This window comes from Grammomys surdaster, unplaced genomic scaffold (assembly GCF_004785775.1).
Source record: "Grammomys surdaster isolate TR1022 unplaced genomic scaffold, NIH_TR_1.0 119470, whole genome shotgun sequence".
In the NCBI taxonomy this organism is placed as follows: Eukaryota; Metazoa; Chordata; class Mammalia; order Rodentia; family Muridae; genus Grammomys; species Grammomys surdaster.
Window position 1 is genome coordinate 10,166 of NW_021615593.1, and position 5,937 is coordinate 16,102.

The 5,937-nt window shown below is 38.5% G+C and overlaps 1 pseudogene; it reads right to left on the reverse strand.

The window, feature by feature from the left end:
* Window positions 1-660: 660 nt before the first annotated feature.
* On the reverse strand, window positions 661-1,869 carry LOC114635894 (annotated as a pseudogene).
* Window positions 1,870-5,937: the final 4,068 nt, after the last annotated feature.

The window sequence follows — 5,937 nt, forward strand, 5'->3', positions numbered from 1 at the left end:
TTCTGGGCCTAGCTTATGTTACCTACAGTATTGTCTTCAGATTTATTCATGTTATAAATGGCACAGCTGTTCTTTTAAAACTAGATAGTGTTCCTCTGTGTATTTATATAACATTTCCTTTGTTATTTAACTGATGGTGACTACCTTGGTTGCTTCTGTAAATTAGATACTGTGAATAATGTTGCTATGAATATAGGGATGGAAATGTTTTTAGCATACCAACTTCAGTTCCCTTATGAATAAATGTGAATGTATATAGAAATTTAATATGTGCATATAATTGAAAACAACTCTCCCAAATTGAGTTGTATGTTTATCACTCATTTTTCAATGCTGTAACAAAAATCCATGAGCAAACAATTTAAAAGAAGAAGCCTTATGAATCCTTGTTTTATTTTTAGGGTATTCAGCTGTTTTATTTTATGATCCATGCATCGTAAGGCATACTGTTATGGCTAAGATCATGTAGTGATGTAATATAGCTTACCTCAGGGCAGATAAGGGGAAGATAGTAAGAAAATGTAAGGGACAAGGTGAAACCTTTCTTTTCTTTTCTTTCTTTTTTTTTTTGAATTTCAAAAATGTGGGGAATTTATGAACTGAAGCATAACTGAAGAATCATATCACGTCCCTTAGTCCCTCCCTCGAGGAGGCAAATGATCAGTGCAGAAGTTCCACATGGCATTGTGAGCAACTACCTTGCTCAGCAGTCATATCTTTGAGGCAGGCACAGGGAACAAAGTGGTAGTGGTGATGGTGGTGTGAATGGATCAGTCTTTCCAGACACTTGATGATCTCATAGTCGGGAAGAGCGAGAGAGGTCACATTCAAGGCCAGCATACTGGAAACCACTTCCCTGAAGTCTGCCAGCTGTTGTTCTCTCCTCTCTGCTTCATCTAGAGACTTCATCAGAATCCTCAGCTCGCTGCTGGCCACCTCTATCATGGCCCTGGTTCTTTCCTGGTTTGCTTGAGCTTCCTGTTCTGTAGTTTCCAGCTCTGACATGACCAACATAAGCTTTTTCTCTGAATTCTCCTTCATCTTCTCCAGCTCTTATCGGGATTGATTTAAGTCTTCAATGGTTTTGGTCTGTTCCAAGTTTTTAATCTTGAGTTCATTGGTGCCCGCCAGATTGGCTTTGAGCTCAGTGTTGCACTCCTGACACGCACTCAACTCCTTCTGCATCCTCTCCACTTTCTTCTCCAGCTTCCTCAAGGCAAGATGGGCCTCGTCTCGCTCCACGGCCAAGGCCGAATGCGCCTCTTTTTCCTCCTGCAGCTGGGCAATTTTCTGCCGAAGGAGGTTCACATGCACTTCTTTGCTCTCCAATCTTTCTTTCTGAGTCTTTAGTTTTTGCTTCTCTAGATTCAAGTTGTCTCTCACAATGTCTCCAGAAAGCAGCTCTCCCTCCAGGTGACTCAGCTGACCCTAAAGGGCCTCCAACTTCTTTTCTGCCTCGTGGGCCCTCTGCAGGGCTTTCTCATGAGATTCAGATTCCTTTCCCAACTTCCCAACAAGCTCGGAGACCTGGGCTTCAAGATGGGAGACCATCCTTTTCTGGCTCTCTTCCTCAAGACCTAGCTCTCGAATCCTCTCCAATATGGCGTCCTCTGTGGACTCAGCTATGTCGAATCTGCTGCAAAGAAGAGCCGCAAGTTTCTCCCTGAAGCAGGAGTTCTGGCTTTGTGAGGCTGTGGCGGCCTCCCTGCTGGCCTTCAAGCTCACGTCCAGCTGCTGGCAGCTTTTCCTCAGCTGGTTCAGCTCCTGCTTCGAAGCATCCTAGGCTTGCTGAGAAGCAAGCAGCCGTTCTTGGTAGAGTTTAGCTTCCTTTTCTAGAGCTGTTCTCGCCTCCGCAGCACTGAGCAAGCCCTGACATGCAGGAGGTCCCAGCAGTTGACACCTCTCAGAATTACTGCATCCACACAGTTGGATCCATCCAGTCTTCTAGGATTTTGCTTTATGTGACAGGTGACACGTGAAAAGTTATATAGGATTGTTACAGTTTACATGAGAAATGACCCTCGTAGGCTCCTCTATTTCCACGCTTGGTCCCCAGTTGATGGTACTGTTTGGGGAGGTTACGGAGCCCTCCTCGGGTGAAACCTTTCAAAACTACACTACTCTTCTTTTATTACCATGTTCTATTACATCCAAATATGTCTTACTTCTGAGTTTCTTCAGTGTCTTGATAATGCTATCAATCATACTGAAATTTTATTTGATGGTTTCCAATTAATCCACACACTGTTTTTTATAATGACTATATATATTTACATTACCATTAGCTATAAGTATATCAACATTGGTTCGTTTTTTTCCCATTTCCTTGACATTACTTGTTATATATTTCATATTTCATCTTTTAACAATAGTCATTTAACAGCCACGAAGTGATAGTCCCCTGTGGCTTTAATTGGCATTTCTCTGATGATTACTTTTATTGAAAATAATTTTATGCAATGAATATTAATCAGTTTCCTCTCTCATAGAGTTTCCCTTCTCATAGTATCCTAGAATCCTCCTCACCTCTCTACCCTTCCAACTTTACAGCTCCTCTCTCTCTCTCTTTCTCTCTCTCTCTCTCTCTCTCTCTCTCTCTCACACACACACACACACACACACACACATACATACACACACACACACACACAAACACACAAAAACAAATAAAAACAAACAGTAAAACAAAACAAACAAAAAGCACGAGAACGATATACATACAGAGAGACACCCAGGCACACATATAAAACCCATAAAAAAACCAAAAAACTCAGAAACCACAATATGTACACAAAAGACAATTAAGGTGAATAATGCCCAAATTATTAAGAGGCAAAAATTCTCCAAAAATACCACTGGATTTGTTTTGTATTCGCCATCTAATGCTGAGAATGGGGGCTGCCCTTAAGTGTGGTAAGACCCCATTGAATAAAAGTAAATTTCTCTTGCAAACAGTTGGCAAACAGAGATAGCTTCTGTAGATAGAGCTCATGTCCACTTTCCCTCTCAACCCTGGAGCCCATCTGGCTTAGACATATGCAGATCCTATGCACTCTGCCCTGATGTCTCTGAGTTAATATTTGTGTCAGTCCTGTTGTGTCTGCAAAGCACTGTTTTTTCGATGTCTTCCATACCATCTGACTCTTACAATATTTCTGCTTCCTCTGCTGCAGAACTCCCTGAACCCTCATGGGAAAGAGTTGATGAAGGCCTCCCATTAAGGAATAAGTTTCCCAAGGTCTTCCTCTCTGCACAGTATCCAGTTTGGGGTCTGTATTTGTTTCCCATTTATTGGTAACAGATGTAGGAAAAAAATTCTTTGATGATTGCTGAGCAAGACACTTACAGGTAGAACAGAATGCCGTTAGGAGTTATTTTACTTCTCTATACCTTTACCACGGTGGTTCTCAACATGTGGGTTACATCCCCTTTGTGGAAGTCAAACAACTCTTTCAGAGACCATCATTAGACCATCAGAAAACAGAGATACTTACATTACGATTTACAACAGTGCAAAATTATAGTCATGAAATGGAAATAAATATAATTTTATGCCTGGGAATCACCCCAACATGAGTAACTGTATTAAAGGGTCACAGCATTAGGAAGGTTGAGAACAACTGCTTTAGTAGAGCAAACGTATTTGGTTATTCCCTAGGTCTATGGCCTATCTAGGCTTTGGTTCTTGGCCACACAATTAAGTTAGTGTTGGGAATGGGTTCCCTCTTATGGAGTGGACCTTAAATCCAATCAGACAATTCCACAAGTTTTGTGCCACTCTTGCATCAGTATATATGATATAGGCAGATCACTGTTGTAGGTCAAGGTTTTGTACCTGAGTTATTATTTACTTTTTCCTCTGATAGGGTGCAGAATATCATCCAGTATCATGTGTGAAGACTGTATGTAGGTAGGCACCAGCTCAGCTTTTCCACGTTGAATGAGTTATGTAGGTGCTGTCTTCAGCAATAGGGCCTTATCATCAGTTTGTGGAGAACAACTAATAGTCTTGACAATTACCTGAGTTGTTTGGGTGTTTCCATGGAGTTTCTTTGGCCAATAACTCAACTAGATATAAACTGTTCTTATGTAGGAGCCTTGTATCCCTGATCTCTCCAAGACTTTTAACATGAATGAGTGTTGCATTTTGTCAAACATATGTTTTGGCATCTAATGAGATGATCATGTGGTTTTTTCCAAGTTTTTTTTATTGGATTGCATTGATGGATTTTCATATATCGAACCATCCCTGTATCCCTAGGATGAAGCCTATTGCTGAATGATGACTTTGATGTATTCATGATTTCAGTTTGTGAGTATTTTTGCATCAATATTAATAAGGAAAATTGATCTGAATTTTCTTTGTTGTATAGTTAGGTATCAGGGTGACTATGAGATTGGCAATGTTCCTTCTGTTTCTATTTTGGGGAATAGCTCTTTTGTGAAAATCTTGTAGAATTCTGCACTAAAACCATCTGGCCAGGTGATGTTTGTTTGTTTGTTTGTTTGTTTATTGTTTTTGTCTTGTTTCCTTTTTTTTCAGTTGAGAGCTTTTAAATTTGGTTGAGAGCCTTTAAATGACTGCTTCTAATTCCTTGTGTGTTGTAGGACTGTTCAGTTAGTTTACCTGGTCATTATTTAGTTTTGGTAAGTGGTATTTGTCTTGAAAATCATTCCTTTTAGATTTTCCAATTTTGTAGAGAACAGCTGTTTGAAGTAAGGCCTAATGATTCTTTGAATTTTTTCAATATCTGTTTTTAATGTGTCCTTTCATTTCTGATTTTGTTAATTTAGGTAGTATCTAGCTTCATTTTAGTTACTTTGTTTATGGGTTTGTCTATTTTCTTCATTTTCTCAAAGAAACAGTTTTCGGTTTTGTCCACCCTTTGTACTATTTTCTTTGTTTCTAATTGATTGATTTTAGCCCTGAGTTTGACTGTTTTCTGCCATCTACTTTTCTTGGATGCTTTCAATTCTTTTTTAATGTAGAAATTTCATGTGTACTTTTTAACTGTTAGTGTGAGAACTATCTAATTTCATTATGGAAATACTTAGTGCTTTAACTTTGCTCATAGCACTGCTTTCATTTTGCCCAATAATTTGGGGTATATTTTGCCTTCATTTTCAATGAATTCTAGAAAGATTTTAATTTCTTTTTTTTAACTTTTTTCTTTAATTTCTTCTCTGACCCAATGTTCATTGAGTAGGAATTTGTTCAGTTCATGTTGTTTTGTTGTTGAAGTCCATCTTTAATCCATTGTCTGATAGGATACAAGGAGTTATTTAAAATTTCTTGTATCTATTGAGTCTTGCTTTGTGACCTATTATATGGTCAATTTTGTAGAAGGTACTATGAGGTGTTGAGAAGAGGGTATAATCTTTTGTGTTTGCATAAAATATTCTGTAGATATCTGTTAGATCCATTTGATTCATAATCTCTGTTAGTTTCATTGTTTCTGTGTTTAGTTTCTGTTTCGATGACCTAGCAACTGGTAAGAGTAGAGTCAGCCGATACCCGGTTCTGAAGATATCTGTATACCCCTGAGCACCCACACTCCAGTGTCATTCCCTTCCCCACGTCTTGCCTTTCTGTGTTTATACCCCTGTGTAAATTAATTATGATTTGAGAAAAAATTTAAAAAAAATTAAAGTCTCCACTATTAATATGTGGGGTTCCATGTACAATTTAAGGTTTCATAATATTTCTTTCAAAATATGGGTGCCTTTGCATTTTGGGCATAGACTTCAGAATTGAGACATCATCTTGGTGGATTTTTTTTTGATAAGTAAGAAGTGTCCTTCTACATCCCCTTTGATTACTTGCTATTGGAAATCTATTATATTAGATATTATAATAGCTACTCTATCTTTTATCTTATGTCCATTTTTTTCTTTGAAAACTTTTTGCTAGCCCTTTACTCTAAGGGAATATCTATC